The 22,653-nt window shown below is 43.8% G+C and overlaps 1 long non-coding RNA gene across 1 annotated transcript in view; it reads right to left on the reverse strand.

The window, feature by feature from the left end:
* Positions 1-22,615, reverse strand: part of LOC135528130 (uncharacterized) — a 214,066-nt gene extending 191,451 nt beyond the window's left edge. Inside the window, exon 1 of the long non-coding RNA XR_010453508.1 lies at positions 22,445-22,615. This is a non-coding gene — a long non-coding RNA (uncharacterized LOC135528130). The remainder of the gene's footprint in view (positions 1-22,444) is intronic.
* Between the last annotated feature and the right edge of the window lie 38 nt (positions 22,616-22,653).

Here is a 22,653-nt window from a genome sequence, read left to right on the forward strand (position 1 = left end):
GCACAAGCATTTCGCTACACTCACACATTAACATCTGCTAACCATGTGTACGTGACCAATAACATTTGATTTGATTAATGCCAGTCTCATAGCATCATCTGTCTGATCTGTCAATTCAATTCAATTCAATTCAAGGGGCTTTATTGGCATGGGAAACATGTGTTAACATTGCCAAAGCAAGTAAGGTAAACAATAAAAATTAACAGTAGACATCACACATACAGAAGTTTCAAAACAATAAAGACATTGAAAATGTCATATTATATATATATATATACAGTGTTTTTACAAGGTACGAATTTGAAAGGACACAAGATAAAATAAATAAGCATAGATATGGGTTGTATTTACAATGGTGCTTGTTCCTCACTGGTTGCCCTTTTCTCGTGGCAACAGGTCACAAATCTTGCTGCTCTGATGGCACACTGTGGAATTTCACCCAGTAGATCTGTCTCCTTCAGAAAACAAAGGCACAAGGCCTTTAATTAATAGCCCTGACAAAAACTATGATTAGCTGTGGACTCATCATTTTACATTCTTCACGCGATCTGTTTAAGATTAGGTCTCCGTGTGTAAATCCCCTCGTGTCAGGACCAACCCAGGCCGGAGGCCCTGTCGTTTTCTCACAGCACAGATCTGACCCCTGTAAATCTATCGAGTTAAAGTATGGCTTTGGCCCGTATGGTAACGCTTGTTGAATTCTGCAGCCTGAGTCTCTGTAGCTTTATCTTCATCTTGAAACACAGCGAGGATCAGCAGAGGGCCTTCAAAGATTTACAATCTCGGGTAATCTCAATCATATGTTATTATAAGGAACTGATCCCCAATCTGCCACTAGTTTACAGCACCTTGCTTTCGTTCCTCAAATCAACAGAGAACAACAGTCCCTCAATGAACCACATGTTATTACCCTCTGTCAATATGGTTGATCTATGTCACACACACACACACACACACACACACACACACACACACACACACACACACACACACACACACACACACACACACACACACACACACACAACCTTTACAGAATTTGGTAAAGGTTGATCCCATTATGGTGTATAAAGTCCCCTCTCTACCCCTCAAACACCAGGGCTTTCAGTTAAGGACAAGCAAATCGCTCTCTGGAAATGCTTTGGATAACTCTGGGAAAGTACTTTGCCTTATAATTAGGTTTCTGGAGACACAGTAAAGCTACAGTAGAGCAACAGTGGAGCTACAGTGGAGCTACAGTGGAGCTACAGTAAAGCAACAGTAGAGCTACAGTGGAGCTACAGTGGAGAGACAGTAAAGCTACAGTGGAGCTACAGTGGAGCTACAGTAAAGCCACAGTAGAGCTACAGTAGAGCAACAGTGGAGCTACAGTGGAGCTACAGTGGAGAGACAGTAAAGCTACAGTGGAGCTACATTAGAGCTACAGTAAAGCTACAGTAAAGCTACAGTGTAGCTACAGTGGAGCTACAGTAAAGCTACAGTAGAGCTACAGTGTAGCTACAGTGTAGCTACAGTGGAGCGACAGAGAGATACAGTAGAGTAGAGGTACAGTGTAGCTACAGTGGAGCTAGAGTAAAGCTACAGTAAAGCTACAGTGTAGCTACAGTAAAGCTACAGTAAAGCTACAGTAAAGCTACAGTAGAGCAACAGTGGAGCTACAGTGGAGCTACAGTGGAGAGACAGTAAAGCTACAGTGGAGCTACAGTAAAGCTACAGTAAAGCTACAGTGGAGCTACAGTAAAGCTACAGTAAAGCTACAGTGTAGCTACAGTGTAGCTAGAGTAAAGCTACAGTGTAGCTACAGTGGAGATACAGTAGAGCTAGAGTAAAGCTACAGTAAAGATACAGTAAAGATACAGTAAAGCTACAGTGGAAAGTCTTCTCATGCTTTGTTGATTTCAAAAAAGCCTTTGACTCAATTTGGCATGAGGGTCTGCTATACAAACTGATGGAAAGTGGTGTTGGGGGTAAAACATACGACATTATAAAATCCATGTACACAAACAACAAGTGTGTGGTTAAAATTGGCAAAAAAACACACACATTTCTTCACACAGGGTCGTGGGGTTAGACAGGGATGCAGCTTAAGCCCCACCCTCTTCAACATATATATCAACGAATTGGTGCGGGCACTAGAAAAGTCTGCAGCACCCGGCCTCACCCTACTAGAATCCAAAGTCAAATGTCTGCTGTTTGCTGATGATCTGGTGCTTCTGTCACCAACCAAGGAGGGCCTACAGCAGCACCTAGATCTTATGCACAGATTCTGTCAGACCTGGGCCCTGACAGTAAATCTCAGTAAGACCAAAATAATGGTGTTCCAAAAAAGGTCCTGTCGCCAGGACCACAAATACAAATTCCATCTGGACACTGTTGCCCTAGAGCACACAAAAAACTATACATACCTTGGCCTAAACATCAGCGCCACAGGTAACTTCCACAAAGCTGTGAACGATCTGAGAGACAAGGCAAGAAGGGCATTCTATGCCATCAAAAGGAAAATAAATTTCAACATACCAATTAGGATTTGGCTACAAAATACTTGAAATCAGTCATAGAGCCCATTGCCCTTTATGGTTGTGAGGTCTGGGGTCCGCTCACCAACCAAGACTTCACAAAATGGGACAAACACCAAATTGAGACTCCGCACGCAGAATTCTGCAAAAATATCCTCCGTGTACAACGTAGAACACCAAATAATGCATGCAGAGCAGAATTAGGTCGATACCCACTAATTATCAAAATCCAGAAAAGAGCCGTTAAATTCTATAACCACCTAAAAGGAAGCGATTCCCAAACCTTCCACAACAAAGCCATCACCTACAGAGAGATGAACCTGGAGAAGAGTCCCCGAAGCAAGCTGGTCCTGGGGCTCTGTTCACAAACACAAACACACCCTACAGCACGGGCGGCAATTAGACCCAACCAAATCATGAGAAAACAAAAAGATAATTACTTGACACATGTAAATGGAAAGAATTAACAAAAAAAACAGAGCAAACTAGAATGCTATTTGGCCCTCCACAGAGAGTACACAGCGGCAGAATACCTGACCACTGTGACTGACCCAAAATTAAGGAAAGCTTTGACTATGTACAGACTCAGTGAGCATAGCCTTGCTATTGAGAAAGGCCGCCGTAGGCAGACATGGCTCTCAAGAGAAGACAGGCTATGTGCTCACTGCCCACAAAATGAGGTGGAAGCTGAGCTGCACTTCCTAACCTCCTGCCCAATGTATGACCATATTAGAGAGACATATTTCCCTCAGATTACACAGATCCACAAAGAATTCGAAAACAAATCCAATTTGGAAAAACTCCCATATCTACTGGGTGAAATTCCACAGTGTGCCATCACAGCAGCAAGATTTGTGACCTGTTGCCACGAGAAAAGGGCAACCAGTGAAGAACACACACCATTGTAAATACAACCCATATTTATGTTTATTTATTTTATCTTGTGTCCTTTACCAATTTGTACATTGTTAAAACACTGTATATGTATATATTATGACATTTGTAATGTCTTTATTGTTTTGAAACTTCTGAATGTGTGATGTTTACTGTTAATTTTTTATTGTTTATTTCACTTTATATATTATCTACCTCACTTGCTTTGGCAATGTTAACACATGTTTCCCATGCCAATAAAGCCCTTGAATTGAATAGAATAGAATAGAATAGAGAGAGATAGCGAGAGAGACAGAGATAGCGAGAGAGGTTTGACCCCTCTCCGTTACTGTATATGGCCAGACCCCCGTTGAATCATTCAGTGCATTTTGAAAGTATTCAGACCTTGACCTTTTCCACATTTTGTTACATTACAGCCTTATTCTAAAATGAATTAAATGGGTGTTTTTTTTCTCAATCTACACACAATACCTCATAATGACAAAGCAAAAACGGGTTTGTAGAAAATTTTCAAAATATAATATAAAACAAAACTGAAAAATTCCATTGATATAAGTATTCAGACCCTTCACTCAGTACTTTGTTGAAGCACCTTTGGTAGCAATTACAGCCTCGAGTCTTCTTGGGTATGACGCTACAATGCTTGGCACACACCGTCATTGAAAATAAGAATTTGTTCTTAACTGACTTTAAATAAAAAGGTTAAAAAAAATGTATCCTCAAGCTACAAGCTTGCCACAGCTGAATTTGGGGAGTTTCTCCCATTCTTCTCTGCAGATCCTCTCAAGCTCTGTCAGGTTGGATGGTGAGCGTCACTGCACAGCTATTTTCAGGTCTCTCCAGAGATGTTTGACGGGTTCAAGTTCGGGGTCTGGCTGGGCCACTCAAGGGCATTCAGAGACTTGACCCGAATGCACTCCTGCATTGTATTGTGTTCCTCAGAGTTCCTGAATCACATCCGCTGCAATGCTTTGTGGCTGGCTGTTGTATTCTAGTCTGGCTGACTTCATAGTCTGTAACGGGTCTTTGATGTTGTCGCCACAATGTGTCAATAATGAAGAGGTCTGTGCTTTATACTGGGTTGGCTTCTGTTTCTTTCTCAGTCCAACAACAGCCACACACAGCCTAGAACGCTGCCCCCTTCCATTACAACGGTTGGATTTTCAAATCTAAACAATGAGAGGTCTCAACCCCCAGAGGAAAATATATTTTTTGAGAGAACCAATCAAACCCGTCATACAATTTCTGAGTTGTAACAGCAGCATACCCTAGCTCTCATCACACACCGTATCTACAGTGAGCGCTATGCCTTACAGCAGCTCATTTCAGTTTAGACAGACAACTCGATAGATTACCCAGGCTACAGACAAACACTGCTATCTTATGATTCCCACATGGCTCTGTGAAGATAGGCTACCAAGCATCAGAGATAGGGTGTTTAGTCATGGACAATGGAAAGGAGTAGTTAGTTAGAAATAGGAAGTAGGAATGAATGGGAACAATTCAGTGGGGTCTCTCTCGCTCTTTCAATTAATGTCTTTGTGCAGAAATTAGACAACCTTAAACAAAGCTTTCTCTCTCAGGGATTGAATGTCCCTGGAACACCAAATTAACTACTGTGATTTTATAAAACCTTTATTTAACTTGGCAAGTCAGTTAAGAACAAATTCTTACTTACAATGACAGCCTAGGAACAGTAGGTTAACTGCCTTGTTCAGGGGCAGAACGACAGATCTTTACCTTGTCAACTCAGAGTAAGTCAACAATAATGTAGTCATCTTGCCAAGCAGTGACCGGTGAGCTTCCTTCCACTAGTCTGGTGAAGCTGGGGTCTGGCGCCAACCCCAGGAAGACTTGGGGAGAGGAAGTGGAAGTGACTTCACAACGTAAGACATCTCAATGCAGTACAACACAGAACATCACAAAGCTTCTCAATGCAGTAAAACACAGAACATCACAAAGCTTCTCAATGCAGTACAACACAGAACATCACAAAGCTTCTCAATGCAGTACATCACAAAGCTTCTCAATGCAATACAACACAGAATATCCCAAATAATCTCAATGCCGTACAACACAAAACAATATGATAAAGTACAGCACAAAACAACACAACACTACAACTCTACACGACACCACAACAATACACTACACCACTACAACACCACAACAATACACTACACCACTACAACACCACAACAGGCACTGTCTGGAACTGCGAGGAGTAACAGCCTAACATACGCTGCCATGACAAAGACCAAAGCCGGTGAGAGTTCCGTTGAGGACAGTAGTGTCTCTTTGTCACACCTGAAGGATCTTTTAAACGAACAAAAAGAGACCTAGAAGCAGTTGTTACATCAACAAGAAAATAGTTTCAAGTGTTTTGTCCAAATACTTGTGGATTCTACTAATGAAAGAAAAGGACGACCTGCCCAGAGAGGTCCAGGACCTGAAGAACAGTTCTCCCAGGGTCAGCTCGACGAGTGTAAACAGGAGAACGGCAAGATGACAGCAATCTGTAAGTCATTGAGAGGGAACATCAGTTCTGTCTGTGAAATCAGACTCTGTCGAGGGACGATCAAGGCGAAACAACATGGTTGTGGACAGAATTGCAGAATCTCCACATGAGACCTGAGACCTGGAGTCTGAGGTCAAAGTGAAGGAAATGATCTCTGAGAAATTGAAGATGGACCACAGGAAGTTTGAGGTGGAGCGCACCCACAGGACTAGAAAACACACCACCGGCCCAGGTGACAGGCCCAGGTGACAGGCCCAGGCAGATAGTGGTCAGGTTCCTGAGGTTCAAAGGGCAACGTAACTGTTCTGGAAAGAGCCAAGAACTTCAGAGGAACGTACATCTTCCTCAACAAGGACGATCCCGAAGCTGTGTGCCAGAAGAGGAAAGAACTGATCCCAGCCATGAAAGCTGTCAGAGCGTGTGGGGACATTGCGTACATCCGCTACGACAGACTCATTGTCCACCCTCCCTCCCAGAAACCTGGAAGGAATGAGAGAGCCAAGCCTATGGGTTTGTAGCCTCAACCCCACAGCACACACACCAATTGATTAACGGACTGCTGAATGTATATTTTTTTCTCTTGCTTTGTCTGCTCTTTTCAATATTATGTCTATCTCTGATAGGCTACCCAGGAAAGGGCTGAAAATATCCCATATTAATATATTTAGCCTTAATAAGGTTAATGAAATCCATAACTTGCTAACATCAGATAACATTCATATATTAGCCATTTCTGAGACTCACTTAGATCATTGCTTTGATGATACGTCAGTAGCAATACAAGGCTATAACATCTATAGAAGAGACAGAAATGCTTATGGGGGAGACGTTACTGTATATATTCAGAGCCACGTCCCTGTAATGCTTAGAGGAGATCTTATGTGTTATTGAAGTGTTGTGGTTGCAGGTTCCCTTGGCACATCTAAAGCCTTTTCTTTTGGGGTGTTGCTATAGACCACCAGGGGCTAACAGTCAGTATCTAAATAATATGTGTGAAATGCTTCATAGTGTATGTGATGTAAACAGAGAGGTCTACTTTCTTGGGACCTGAATATTGACCTGCCACTGATTCTTTTCTCCCCTCCTTATGTGTTTATTGATTACACTGGTTTACATCAAGCTAACTGCTCAAGAGGAAACCTCTCACTGTAACCAGTGTCTGTAATCTGGTTCAGGTTATTAATCAACCTACCAGAGTGTTTACAAACACTACAGGAACAAGATCATCCACATGTATCGATCACATTTTTACTAATACTGTAGAACTTTTTTCTTAAGCTGTATCTGAACCCATTGGATGCAGTGATCACAATATAGTGGCTATATCCAGGAAAGCTAAAGTTACAACAACGGGGCCTAAAATAGTGTATAAGAGATCATACAAAATATTTTGCTGTGACTCTTATGTGGATGATGTTCAAAATATTTGTTTGTCTGATGTGATTAATGAGGAGCATCCAGACGCTGCACTTGATGAATTTATGAAATTGCTTCTTCCAATTATAGATAAACATGAACCTGTTAAGAAACTGACTGTGAGAACTGTTGAGGCTCCATGGATTGATGAGGAAGTTCAAAACTGTATTGGCTGAGAGAGATGGGGGCTAAAGTAGTGGCTAATAAGTCTGGCTGCACATCTGACTGGCTGACTTACTGCAAATTGAGAAATGATGTGAATAAACTGAACAAAAAGAAGAAGACATTTTCTTATGAAGCCAAGATCAATGATATAAAGAATGATGGAAAAAAACTTGAGTAATTAAAATGAAATTAAAAGGCAGAAAGACTAATTCAACTCTATCTTTCATCGATTCAGATGGTTTATTCATCACAAAACCATTTGATGTTGCCAAATAATTCAATGATTATTTCATTGGCAAAGTGGGCAGGAAATGCCCATAACATTATTGGACTATATTAATGTATAAAAACACAAATAATGAAAGAAAAGCAGTACAAGTATGCATTTTGTAAAGTTAGTGTGGGAGAGGTGGGAAAATGATTGTTAACGATCAATAATGACAAACCTCCTGGCATTGACAACTTAGATGGAAAGCTACTGAGGATGGTAGCTGACTCTATAGCCACTCCTATCTGTCATATTTTTAATCTGAGCCTAGTGGAAAGTCTTTGTCCTCAGGCCTGGAGAGAAGCCAAAGTAATTCCCCTACCCAAGAGTGGTAAAGCGGCCTTTACTGGTTCTAACAGCAGACCTAAAAGCTTGCTGCCAGCTCTTAGCAAACTGTTAGAAAAAATTGTGTTTGACCAAATACAATGCTATTTCTCTGTAAACAAAATAACAACAGACTTCAGCCTGCTTATAGAGAAGGGGACTCAACATGTACTGCACTGACACAAAGGACTGATGGTTGGTTGAAATAAATTAATAATAAGATGATTGTGAGAGCTGTACCTGTTAGATTTCAGTGCAGCCTGATATTATTGACCATAACCTGTTGTTGAAAAAACTTAAGTGCTATGGCTTTTCAACCTCTGCCATGTCGCGGATTCAGAGATATCTATCTAATAGAACTCAAAGGGTTTTTCTTTAATGGAAGCATCTAATGTCAAACATGTAAAGTGTGGTGTACCGCAAGGCAGCTCTCTAAGCCCTCTACTCTTTTCTATGTTTACCAATGACCTGCCACTGGCATTAAACAAAGCCTGTGTGTCCATGTATGCTGACGATTCAACCATATACACATCAGCAACCACAGCTAACGAAGTCACTGAAACCCGTAACAAAGAGTTGCAGTCTGTTTTGGAATGGGTGGCCAATAATGAACTGGTCCTGAACATCTCTAAAACTAAGAGCGTTTTGTATTTGGTACAAATCATTCCTTAAGTTCTCAACCCCAGCTGAATCTGGTAATGCATGGTGTGGCTGTTGAACAAGTTGAGGAGACTAAATTACTTGGCATTACCTCAGATTGTAAACTGTTATGTTAAAAACATATAGATTCAATGGTTGTAAAGATGGGAGAGGCCTGTCCGTAATAAAGAGATGCTCTGCTTTTATGACTCCACAAAGCAAGTCCTGCAGCCTCTAGTTTTATCTTATCTTGATTACTGTCCAGCCGTGTGGTTAAGGGCTATAAGGAAAGACATAGTTCAGCTGCAGCTGGACCAGAACAGAGCGGCACATCTTGCTCTTCATTGTAATCAGAGGGCTGATATTAATACTATGCTGCCAGTCTCTCTTGACTAAGAGGAGAGGAGAGATTGACAGCATCACTTCTTTTTATAAGAAACAGTGTGTTGAAAATCCCTAATTGTTTGCATAGTCAACTTACAAACAGCTCTGACACACACACTTACCACATCAGACATGCCACCAGGGGTCTTTTCACAGTCCCCAAATCCAGAACTAATTCAAGGAAAAATACAGTATTTTATAGAGCCATTATTGCATGGAACTTCCTTCCATCTCATATTGCTTAAATAAACAGCAAACCTGGTTTTAAAAAACAGAAAAAGTAACACCTCGCGGGACAACGCCTCTCCCCTATTTGACCGAGATAGTTTGTGTGTATGCATTGATATGTAGGCTACGTGTACCTTTAAAAAATGTATGTAGTTCTGTCCTTGAGCTGTTCTTGTCTAATGATGTTCTGTATTACGTCATTCTGTATTATGTTTCATGTTCTGTGTTCTGTATTATGTTTCATGTTCTGTATTGTGTTTCATGTTCTGTGTTCTGTATTATGTTTCATGTTCTGCTGCTTTTGCAACAACTGATAGGGATCCTAATAAAATACCAGAAATAGCAAAATACCACAACACAGCACCAAAACACTACAACACTAAACCACAACATTACACCACACCACAACACTACAACATTACAAAACACCACCACTACAACACTAAACCACAACATTACACCACAACACTACAACACACCACCACTACAACACTACACAATAACATCACAACACCACAACAGGACAACACAGACAGCAGCTGCTCCCATCACTACTGTCCCATTTACTACATGTTGCTGGGGACTGACTGATCCTGGCATGTTTTGAGATCCAAAAATACTCCGTTTTGATTCCCCATCCGGAGACATTTGTTGGAATTGTAGCAGGACAATGCGGTTGACACGAATGCATTTATTTTCGTTAGCCATTGTTCCTCGCTGCCCAGTTTGACTGCTCCTGTTGCCTTATTTAGTTCAGTGGAGTCAGACTGACGGCTACCAGTGTGTGTGTGTGTGTATGCATGGTTGCACACGCACACACACACATATACAGTACATCCATGCTACCAGACTGTTATTATACAGTTTATACACTGCCCCATCACCCCCTTCACCAATACACATGTACACATTGGACTAAAAATTGTACCTTCCTCTATTATACTTAACCTAAGTCACTATAACACCTGTAAACTCCCCCGAGAGGTGAAAAGGGTCGGCATTCGACCACCAGGTCCAAGATGGGTGAACGACGGGTCGACACTTCCACTGGAGAAAAGCAGAGAATATTGTAGTGTCCTCGCAGGTCATCCATTTTACTATGAAGTTAATATACAGTTGACGTGGGAAGTTTACATAAGTTTACATACACTTAGGTTGGAATCATAAAAATATTGTTTTTTTCAACCACTCCACAAATTTCTTGTTCACAAACTATAGTTTTATGCAAGTCGGTTAGGACATCTACTTTGTGCACGACACAAGTCATTTTTCCAACGATTGTTTACAGCTTAGAAAATTCCAGAAAATGATGTCAAGCTTCTGATAGGCTAATTGACATCAGTTAAGTCAATTGGAGGTGTACCTGTGGATATATTTCAAGGTCTACCTTCAAACTCAGTGCTCCTTTGCTTGACATGGGAAAATCAAAAGAAAATCGGCCAAAACCTCAGAAAACAAATTGTAGACCTCCACAAGTCAGGTTTATCCTTGGGAGCTATTTCCAAACGCCTGAAGGTACCACGTTTATCTGTACAAGCAATAGTACGCAAGTATAAACACCATGGGACCACGCAGCCGTCATACCGCTCAGGAAGGAGAAGCGTTCTGTCTCCTAGAAATGAACGTACTTCGGTCCGAAAAGTGCAAATCAAACCCAGAACAACAGCAAAGGACCTTGTGAAGATGCTGGAGGAAACAGGTACAAAAGTATCTCCATCCACAGTAAAACGAGTCCTATATCAACATAACTTGAAAGGCCACTCAGCAAGGAAGAAGCCACTGCTCCAAAACCGGCATAAAAAAGCCAGACTACGGTTTGCAACTGCACATGGGGACAAAGATCGTACTTTTTGGAGAAATGTCCTCTGGTCTGATTAAACAAAAATAGAACTGTTTGGCCATAATGACCATCGTTATGTTTGGAAGAAAAAGAGGGGTGCTTGCAAGCCGAAGAACACCATCCCAAATGTGAAGCATGGGGGTGGCAGCATCATGTTGTCGGGGTGCTTTGCTGCAAGGGGCTGGTGCACTTCACAAAATAGATGGCATCATGAGGAAAGGAAAATTATGTGGATATATTGAAGCAACATCTCAAGACATCAGTCAGGAAGTTAAAGCTTGGTCACAAATGGGTCTTCCAAATGGACAATGACCCCAAGCATACTTCCAAAGTTGTGGCAAAATGGCTTAAGGACAACAAAGTCAAGGTATTGGAGTGGCCATCACAAAGCCCTGACCTCAATCCTATGGAAGATTGGTGGGCAGAACTGAAACAGCGTGTGCGAGCATGGAGGCCTTCAAACCTGACTCAGTTACACCAGCTCTGTCAGGAGGAATGGGTCTAAATTCACCCAATTTATTGTGGGAAGCTTGTGGAAAGCTACCCGAAATGTTTGACCCAAGTTAAACCATTTAAAGGCAGTGCTACCAAATACTAATTGAGTGTATGTAAACTTATGACCCACTGGGAATGTGATGAAAGAAATAAAAGCTGAAATAAATCATTCTCTCTGCTATTATTCTGACATTTAATATTCTTAAAATAAAGTGGTGATCCTAACTGACCTAAGACAGAGAATTTTTACTAGGATTAAATGTCAGGAATTGTGAAAAACCGAGTTTAAATGTATTTGGCTAAAGGTGTATGTAAACTTCTGACTTCAACTATATATTGGCCAGTAGAAAGGAGAGAAGAGCTGGACGGTTCTCCCTTCACCTTAATCTTGCCAGGATCCCCCCTCTCTTGCCTCTGTAACTTTGGCTTTTCCTCTTGGGTAGCCAGAAAATTGGGTCAGAATTACAGAAAGAGCCCGGGGCAGATGAGTCGAAGTTGAATTCGGGAATTGAGGTAAGTATCTTCCGATCTGATCGTCAATTGTAAGAAATTATAGCGGATACATTGAGAAAATAAACACAAAAAGGCAAAGAATGGGCGGAGCTGGCAAAACGCCATCCAGTACGGCGCCATCTTGTCACGGCTGGTTCATAGTCCAGGGGAGAGATCCAAGTAAATAATCATTAGGGAAAACCAAAGTACATCACAGGAGAAAATTGTTTAATGATGTTACAATGGCTTGTTCTAAATCAAGATGTATGGCTGAGATATTTAGGAAAGATACACACTTGAGTACTTGAGACTACTTTAATCTCTCTCTCTGTGTCTCTCTCTGTCTCTCTCTCTGTCTCTCTCTCTCTCTCTGTCTCTCTCTGTCTCTCTGTGTGTGTGTGACCTCAGGTTGCAATAATAAGGGATGGTACCCGCCTGACTCATCTTGAAACTATAAACCACTCAGCAGCATATTCCCAGTGTTTCACAGTATCGGTCTTCTCTCTCGGTCCACAGAGCCATGGTCCTGCAGTGTTTCACAGTATCGGTCTTCTCTCGGTCCACAGAGCCATGGTCCTGCAGTTCTCCACAGAGCCATGGTTACAATCTCTCGGTCCACAGAGCCATGGTCCTCTAAGTATCAGTCAGTCTTCTCTCGGTCCACAGAGATCACAGTATCGGTCTTCTCTCTCGGTGCCATGGTCCTGCAGTGTTTCAATAGTCAGTCTTCTCTCAGTCCAAGAGCCATGGTCCTGCAGTGTTTCACAGTATCGGTCTTCAAAGTCCACAGAGCCATGGTCCTGCAGTGAGTATCGGTCTTCTTGAGAGCCATGGTCCTGCAGTGTTTCAGTATCGGTCTTCTCTCTCAGTCCACAGAGCCATGGTCCTGCAGTGTTTCACAGTGTCCACAGAGCCATGGTCCTGCAGTGTGTTCAGAGCCATCAGTGTCACAGTATCGGTCTCTCTCTCGGTCCACAGAGCCATGGTCCTGCAGTGTCTCTCTCTCTCAGTCCACAGAGCCATGGTCCTGCAGTGTTTCACAGTATCGGTCTTCTCTCTCGGTCCACAGAGCCATGGTCCTGCAGTGTTTCACAGTATCGGTCTTCTCTCGGTCCACAGAGCCATGGTCCTGCAGTGTTTCACAGTATCAGTCTTCTCTCGGTCCACAGAGCCATGGTCCTGCAGTGTTTCACAGTATCGGTCTTCTCTCGGTCCACAGAGCCATGGTCCTGCAGTGTTTCACAGTATCAGTCTTCTCTCTCGGTCCACAGAGCCATGGTCCTGCAGTGTTTCACAGTATCAGTCTTCTCTCGGTCCACAGAGCCATGGTCCTGCAGTGTTTCACAGTATCGGTCTTCTCTCTCGGTCCACTCAGCAGTATCAGTCTTCTCTCGGTCCACAGAGCCATGGTCCTGCAGTGTTTCACAGTATCGGTCTTCTCTCGGTCCACAGAGCCATGGTCCAGCAGTGTTTCACAGTATCGGTCTTCTCTCGGTCCACAGAGCCATGGTCCTGCAGTGTTTCACAGTATCGGTCTTCTCTCTCGGTCCACAGAGCCATGGTCCTGCAGTATCGGTCTTCTCTCTCGGTCCACAGAGCCATGGTCCTGCAGTGTTTCACAGTATCGGTCTTCTCTCGGTCCACAGAGCCATGGTCCTGCAGTGTTTCACAGTATCAGTCAGTCTTCTCTCGGTCCACAGAGCCATGGTCCTGCAGTATCGTCTCTTCTCTCTCGGTCCACAGAGCCATGGTCCTGCAGTGTTTCACAGTATCGGTCTTCTCTCGGTCCACAGAGCCATGGTCCTGCAGTGTTTCACAGTATCGGTCTTCTCTCTCGGTCCACAGAGCCATGGTCCTGCAGTGTTTCACAGTATCGGTCTTCTCTCTCGGTCCACAGAGCCATGGTCCTGCAGTGTTTCACAGTCCACAGAGCCATGGTCCTGCAGTGTTTCACAGTATCGGTCTTTCTCTCGGTCCACAGAGCCATGGTCCTGCAGTGTTTCACAGTATCGGTCTTCTCTCTCGGTCCACAGAGCCATGGTCCTGCAGTGTTTCACAGTATCAGTCAGTCTTCTCTCGGTCCACAGAGCCATGGTCCTGCAGTGTTTCACAGTATCGGTCTTCTCTCTCGGTCCACAGAGCCATGGTCCAGCAGTGTTTCACAGTATCGGTCTTCTCTCGGTCCACAGAGCCATGGTCCTGCAGTGTTTCACAGTATCAGTCTCTCTCTCGGTCCACAGAGCCATGGTCCTGCAGTGTTTCAGTCAGTCTTCTCTCGGTCCACAGAGCCATGGTCAGTGTTTCACAGTATCAGGTCTTCTCTCTCGGTCCACAGAGCCATGGTCCTGCAGTGTTTCACAGTAAGTCCGGTCCACAGAGCCATGGTCCTGCAGTGTTTCACAGTATCGGTCTTCTCTCGGTCCACAGAGCCAAAACAGTATCGGTCTTCTCTCTCGGTCCACAGAGCCATGGTCTATCAGTCTTCTCTCGGTCCACAGAGCCACCAGTGTTTCACAATCATGGTCTTCTCTCGGTCCACAGAGCCATGGTCCTGCAGTGTTTCACAGTATCGGTCTTCTCTCTCGGTCCACAGAGCCATGGTCCTGCAAAGTATCGGTTCTCTCGGTCCACAGAGCCATGGTCCTGCAGTGTTTCACAGTCCACAGAGCCATCAGTGTTTCACAGTATCTTCTTCTCTCGGTCCACAGAGCCATGGTCCTGCAGTGTTTCACAGTATCGGTCTTCTCTCTCGGTCCACAGAGCCATGGTCCTGCAGTGTTTCAGTATCGGTCTTTCTCTCGGTCCACAGAGAAGTGTTTCCAGTAAAGAGCCATGGTTCTACCCGGAACCAAAAATGGTCCTGGGTTCTACCCGGAACCAAAAAGGGTTCTACCCGTCCACAGAACCAAAAGGGTTCTACCCGGAACCAAAAAGGGTTCTACCCGGGAACCGGAAAAAAGGGTTCTTTCCGGTCCCCATAGGAGAACTCGGTCCACAGAGCCAAAACGGTTCAACCGGAACCAAAAGGGTTCTACCCGGAACCAAAAACCTTAAAGGGTTCTTTGGGAACCAAAAAGGGTTCTACCCGGAACCAAAAAGGGTTCTACCCGGAACCAAAAAGGGGTTCTACCCGGAACCAAAAAGGGGTTCTACCCGGAACCAAAAAGGGGTTCTATGGGGACAGCCAAATAACCCTTTTGGAACCCTTTCAGGAACCCATTTCACCAAGACCAATCAAATGTATTTATAAAGCCCTTTTTACGATGTCACAATGTGCTCTAAGAGTGTGTGGGCCTCAACCTCATGTCCTTATTATCTGGATGTTTCCACAGAGGTCATACGATACGTTCTATAGACATGGTTGCACTCTGATTGTAGGACCTGAGCTACAGAGGGTCAGTGAGCACAACATACAGCAGCTGACTGCCCAAATAATGGAAACACTTGAGTCACCTGAGGATACTAAGTGTATTGAAAGCAGGTGCTTCCACACAGGTGTGGTTCATGAGTTAATTAAGCAATTAACACATCCCATCATGCTTAGTGTCATGTATAAAATGCTGGGCAGGTCATTATTTTGGCTACCATGGCTATGCCCCCATAGGATGACAATGCCCCCATCCACAGGGCGCGAGTGGTCACTGAATGCTTTGATGAGCAGGAAATCTATGTAAACCATATGCCATCTCAGTCGCCAGATCTCAACCCAATTGAACCATTATGGAATATTCTGGCCAATGCTCTATTAAGGCACTTTATGTTGGTGTTTCTTTTATTTTGGCAGTTACAGTGAATTTGGAGAAAAAGGTTACAACCTTATTCTGAAATGTATAAAATGTTTTTTTCCCCTCATCAATCTGCACACAAAACCCCTTAATGGCAAAGGAAAAACAGTTTTTTTTTATGTTTGCAAAATTATAAAATATAAAAACTGAAATATCACATTTATTCAGACTCTTTATTCTGTACTTTGTTGAAGCACCTTTGGCAGCGATTACAGCCTCAAGTCTTCTTTGGTAGGACTCTACAAGCTTGGCACACCCGTATTTGGTGAGTTTCTCCCATTCGTCTCTGCAGATGCTCTCAAGATCTGTCAGATGTTCGACCGGGTTCAAGTCCAGGCTCTGGCTGGGCCACTCAAGGACATTCAGAGACTTGTCCTGAAGCCACTCCTGCATTGTCTTGGCTGTGTGCTTAGTGTCATTGTCCTGTTGGAAGGTGAACCTTTACCCCAGTCTGGAGTCCTGAGTACTCTGGAGCAGGTTTTCATCAAGGATCTCTCTGTACTTTGCTCCGTTTATCTTTTCCTCGATCCTGACTAGTCTCCCAGTCCCTGAACTCCAATCAACTTGTAGAAACATCTCAAGGATGATCAATGGAAACAGGATGCACCTGAGTTCAATTTCGATGCTCATAGCAAAGGGTCTGAATATTCATGTAAATTATATTTATTTATTTTAAATGTCTAAAAAACCTGTTTTAGCATTGCCATTATGGGTATTGTGTGTAGCTTAGATTAGAAACAAATATAACAAATATAAATTAATCAATTTTAAAATAAGTCTGTGGTGTAACAAATGTAGAAATAGGGTCTGAATACAGAGACTTGTCCCGAAGTTCCTGCGTTGCTGTGTGCTTAGGGTGGTCTTTCCTCGATTCTGACTAGTCTCCCAGTCCCTGCTGCTGAAAAACATCCCCACAGCATGATGCTACCACCACCATGCTAGTGATGGTGCCAGGTTTCCTCCAGATGTGATGCTGGGCATTCAGGCCAAAGACTTGAATCTTGATTTCATCAGACTAGAGGATCTTGCTTCTTATGGTCTGAGAGACTTTAGGTGCCTTTTGGCAAACTCCAAGCGGGCTGTCATGTGCCTTTTACTGAGGAGGGGCTACCGTCTGGCCACTCTACCATAAAGGTCTAATTGGTGGAGTGCTGCAGAGATGGTTGTCCTTCTGGAAGGTTCTGCCATCACCACAGAGAAACTCTAGAGCTCTGTCAGAGTGACCATCGGGTTCTTGGTTACCTCCTTGACCAAGGCCCTTCTCCCCCCTATTGCTCAGTTTGGCCGGGCAGCCAGCTCTAGGAAGAGTCTTGGTGGTTCCAAACTTCTTCCATTTAAGAATGATGGAGGCCACTGTGTTCTTCGGGACCTTCAATGCTGCAGAATTTTTTTGGTACCCTTCCTCAGATCTGTGCCTCGACACAATCCTGTCTCTGAGCTCTATGGACAATTCCTTCGACCTCATGGATTTTTTTTCTCTGACATGCACTGTCAACTTGTGGGACCTTATATAGACAGTTGTGTGCCTTTCCAAATAATGTCTAATCAATTGAATTTACCACAGGTGGACACCAATCAAGTTGTAGAAACATCTCAAGGATGATCAATGGAAACAGGATGCACCTGAACTCAATTTCGAGTCTCATAGCAAAGGGTCTGAATACTTATGTAAATAAGGTATTAACTCTCTCTCCCAAGATCAGAAACCTCATCCCATGAGAGGCCCATGAGAGGTCCATGAGAGGCCCATGAGAGGTCCAAACCCTGCCTGCCGCACACAGTGCCTGGCTGACCATAAAACAGGTCAACTCTGATAATAAACCATCTAAAACTAAAGGCCCAGCACCAGAACCCACCAGAACCCACCAGAACCCAGCCTCAACCCCCCCCCCCCCCCCAGCCCAGACGTCACACAGTCAAGAATAACTCCTGGCTCTGACACATGATACCTTCAGTAAATGATGTTAGCATAACGTAACACCTTAACGTGATTTAAATAAAGACAATGATGAACACAGAGAGACAGATCATAAAACAACTAACGGATCTCAGATGCATAACGTTCGCCTGCAGAATGAAAAACAGACCGTGGGATTTGAACCATGGCGGTACCAGCGTGAGATTGGGATGCTCTCAAGTCCTATGCGTGTAATGGTAAATACAAAGCATACTGTGTTCAAACAGAAAGAAGGGCGTATAACTCATGTGAATTGCAGGACTTGATGGATATATGGCAGGATATACATCTCGGCTGCTAGGCCATGGAAACCCATTTCATTAAGTTTCTTTCAGATGTGATGCTTGGCATTCAGGCCAAATAGTTCAATCTTCGTTTCATCAGACCAGAGAATATATATATATATATACATACAGTGGGGCAAAAAAGTATTTAGTCAGCCACCAATTGTGCAAGTTCTCCCACTTAAAAAGATGAGGGAGGCCTGTACTTTTCATCATAGGTACACCTCAACTATGACAGACAAAATGAGAAAAAAAATCCAGAAAATCACATTGTAGGATTTTTAATGAATTTATTTGACAATTATGGTGGAAAATAAGTATTTAGTCAATAACAAAAGTTTATCTCAATACTTTGTTATATACCCTTTGTTGGCAATGACAGAGGTCAAACGTTTTCTGTAAGTCTTCACAAGGTTTTCACACACTGTTTCTGGTATTTTGGCCCATTCCTCCATGCAGATCTCCTCTAGAGCAGTGATGTTTTGGGGCTGTTGCTGGGCAACACGGACTTTCAACTCCCTCCAAAGATTTTATATGGGGTTGAGATCTGGAGACTGGCTTGGCCACTCCAGGACATTGAAATGCTTCTTACGAAGCCACTCCTTCATAGCCCGGGCGGTGTGTTTGGGATCATTGTCATGCTGAAAGACCCAGCCACGTTTCACGTGCTTTAGGCATGCTGCGAGGAAGCATGAGGACTGCAGATGTGGCCAGGGAAATAAATTGCAATGTCCGTACTGCCTAAGACAGCGCTACAGGGAGACAGGACGGACAGCTGATCGTCCTCACAGTGGCAGACCACGTGTACCAACACCTGCACAGGATCGGAAAATCTGAACATCACACATGCGGGACAGGTGCAGGATGGAAACAACTGCCGAGTTACACCAGGAAGGCACAATCCCTCCATCAGTGGTCAGACTGTCCGCAATAGGCTGAAGGTGGCTGGACTGAGGGCTTGTAGGCCTGTTGTAAGGCAGGTCCTCACCAGACAACACCGGCAACAACGTCGCCTATGGGCACAAACCCACCGTCGCTGGACCAGACAGGACTGACAAAAAGTGCTCTTCACCAATTAGCGGTTTTGCCATACCAGGGGTGATGGTCGGATTCGCGCAGGGTATTCTGCTTCCTGCAGGCTCATCCTGACATGACCCTCCAGCATGGCAATGCTACCAGCCATACTGCTCGTTCTGTGCGTGATTTCCTGCAAGACAGGAATGTCAGTGTTCTGCCATGGCCAGCGAAGAGCCTGGATCGCAATCCCTTTGAGCACATCTGAGACCTGTTGGATCGGAGGGTGAGGGCTAGGACCATTCCCCCCAGAAATGTCCGGCAACTTGCAGGTGCCTTGGTGGAAGAGTGGGGTAACATCTCACAGCAAGAACTGCCAAATCTGGTGCAGTCCATGAGGAGGAGATGCAGTGCAGTACTTAATGCTGCTGGTGGCCACACCAGATACTGACTGTTACTTATGATTTTGACCCCCCCATTGTTCAGGGAGACATTATTCCATTTCTGTTAGTCACATGTCTGTGGAACTTGTTCAGTTTATGTCTCAGTTGTTGAATCTTGTTATGCTCATACAAATATTTACACATGTTAAGTTTACTGAAAATAAACGCAGTTGACAGTGTGAGGACATTTCTTTTTTTGCCGAGGTTATTACCTTAATTACCTCGACTAACCGGTGCCCCCGCACATTGACTCTGTACCGGTACCCCCTGTATATAGCCTCCACATTGACTCTGTACCAGTACCCCCTGTATATAGCCTCCACATTGACTCTGTAGCGGTACCCCCTGTATATAGCCTCCACATTGACTCTGTACCGGTACCCCCTGTATATAGCCTCCACATTGACTCTGTACCGGTACCCCCTGTATATAGCCTCCACATTGACTCTGTACCGGTACCCCCTGTATATAGCCTCCACATTGACTCTGTACCGGTACCCCCTGTATATAGCCTCCACATTGACTCTGTACCGGTACCCCCTGTATATAGCCTCCACATTGACTCTGTACCGGTACCCCCTGTATATAGCCTCCACATTGACTCTGTACCGGTACCCCCTGTATATAGCCTCCACATTGACTCTGTACCGGTACCCCCTGTATATAGCCTCCACATTGACTCTGTACCGGTACCCCCTGTATATAGCCTCCACATTGACTCTGTACCGGTACCCCCTGTATATAGCCTCCACATTGACTCTGTACCGGTACCCCCTGTATATAGCCTCCACATTGACTCTGTACCGGTACCCCCTGTATATCGCCTCCACATTGACTCTGTACCGGTACCCCCTGTATATCGCCTCCACATTGACTCTGTACCGGTACCCCCTGTATATAGCCTCCACATTGACTCTGTACCGGTACCCCCTGTATATAGCCTCCACATTGACTCTGTACCGGTACCCCCTGTATATAGCCTCCACATTGACTCTGTACCGGTACCCCCTGTATATAGCCTCCACATTGACTCTGTACCGGTACCCCCTGTATATAGCCTCCACATTGACTCTGCACCAGTACCCCCTGTATATAGCCTCCACATTGACTCTGTACCGTAACACCCCGTATATAGCCTCCACATTGACTCTGTACTGTAATACCCCGTATATAGTCTCCACATTGACTCTGTACCGTAATACCCCGTATATAGCCTCGTTACTGTTATTTTATTGTTGGTCTTTAGTTATTTTTTATATTTTCTTTTAGTTACTTCATAGCAGGCTAGTGATTGCTCAAATCAAATCACATGTTATTGGTCACATACACATGGTTAGCAGATGTTAATGTGAGTGTAGAGAAATGCTTGTGATAGACAATGATTCCTTCCAAACAACTCATTGTTGAATTTGCCATTTTCAACTTGTTGTGTAATGTTTAGGTCCAATGGCCGATGAGCACCGATAAGTTCTCTCTATAATTTCTCTTCATTATTTATCGTCATATGTCAAGGATTAAAAAGGATTTGCCAATAGAATATCGACTTGATTCATGATGACTGCTAGCTAAGATTTTGAAAGTATGATGTTGACATGATCAAAGCTACTGTCCAATCAAAGCTACTGTAAATATAACATGATTTGACGTCATTTTACCGGTGGCCAATGACCTTGAGCCTTCTTGGATGGGCACTCCTAATGTAACTCTATGGCAGCACCCAAGGGGCTTGAATTTTCGAGCTCCACCCTTAGACTTGGCGTTGAAGTCGTGTCCCCATGAGTGACAGAACACTGAGCCAATCACGGCACAACCAGAGAACATTACCAACACCTACACTCTGTATTTTCCACTTGGCTGCCCAACCACCACAGAAAGCACTGAGCTTGGCTGATACACCTGCATTTTTGGAGCTGCCTTACTCATGAAAACAAAAGAGATCATGTACGTAGAGTATGTGGCTTAATTAACTCAATCAAAATAAAACGTTTTTACATTGTTTGCAAACTGATATGACACATAAATCCCAAAATAACATGCAAAACAGGCAAGCCGAAAAAAATAAGGGAAAAAGTGTGGCTCATAAAAAGTGTGGCTCTGCCCCACCTGTCCAGAATGACGGTTCGCCATTGATCTCAGTTACCAGCGAAGCAATGTATCAAACCGATAAGCACTGTGAAGTGTGAACACTGCACTGGAGTCCCACAGAGAGTGACGTACGCAGCTTGCAGGATCTTTACAGTGTCGAGCGGGCACCTTAGTTAACGTGTCAACGACAGCCTACTCAAACTCTCCAAGCATCTGTCTCTCTGCTTCACTCCGTTTCTCTGGTTCTTTCTTTCTCTACCTATTTTCACTCTCTTCCCCAAGTAGGTTAAAGTATATTTCCCCATCTTTTGCTATTGTGTTTAAAAGGTTAAAACGCATCAAATCAGTGCATATTTTTACCTTGTCCGCTCGGGGATTCGATCCGACCCTCTCACCACTGGGCTACCTGTTTCCCCAAATGGTTATATACAGAGCCACAAACGTTTGCCCCAAAAAAATGTGGGTAAAATATTGATTGATTTAGAAATTGATCAATTTTTATGTGTTCTTGTTTTTTTTTAATGGTCTAACTGATAAACTACACAAAATAATTCTCAAAGACCACTCACTTTAGATAATTTACCTTCACACAATATGCTCATAGCCTGCCTCAGAGCACCCAGCAAACACATCCAGTTATCACACAGTAAACACAGCAAAGTTGTCAGTTATCACGCAAACTTTTCAGCAAACTCACCAGACACTCTTTTGTTGATCGTGATTCCTGAAGACGAGTTATTCCACTCCAAATTTACCGCAGACAGCCTAATGATACAGAGCGAGAGAAACGGACTGCTGCAAGCCTTGAAAAAGCGAAGTGAGGTGAGATGTCTCCACATTGTCCCGCTTCCTCACGTTCTAAACAAAGTCCGCATGCTGGTCTGGGAAGGCCACTCCTCCAATAGT

This window comes from Oncorhynchus masou, chromosome 5, assembly GCF_036934945.1.
Source record: "Oncorhynchus masou masou isolate Uvic2021 chromosome 5, UVic_Omas_1.1, whole genome shotgun sequence".
Classification (NCBI taxonomy): domain Eukaryota; kingdom Metazoa; phylum Chordata; class Actinopteri; order Salmoniformes; family Salmonidae; genus Oncorhynchus; species Oncorhynchus masou.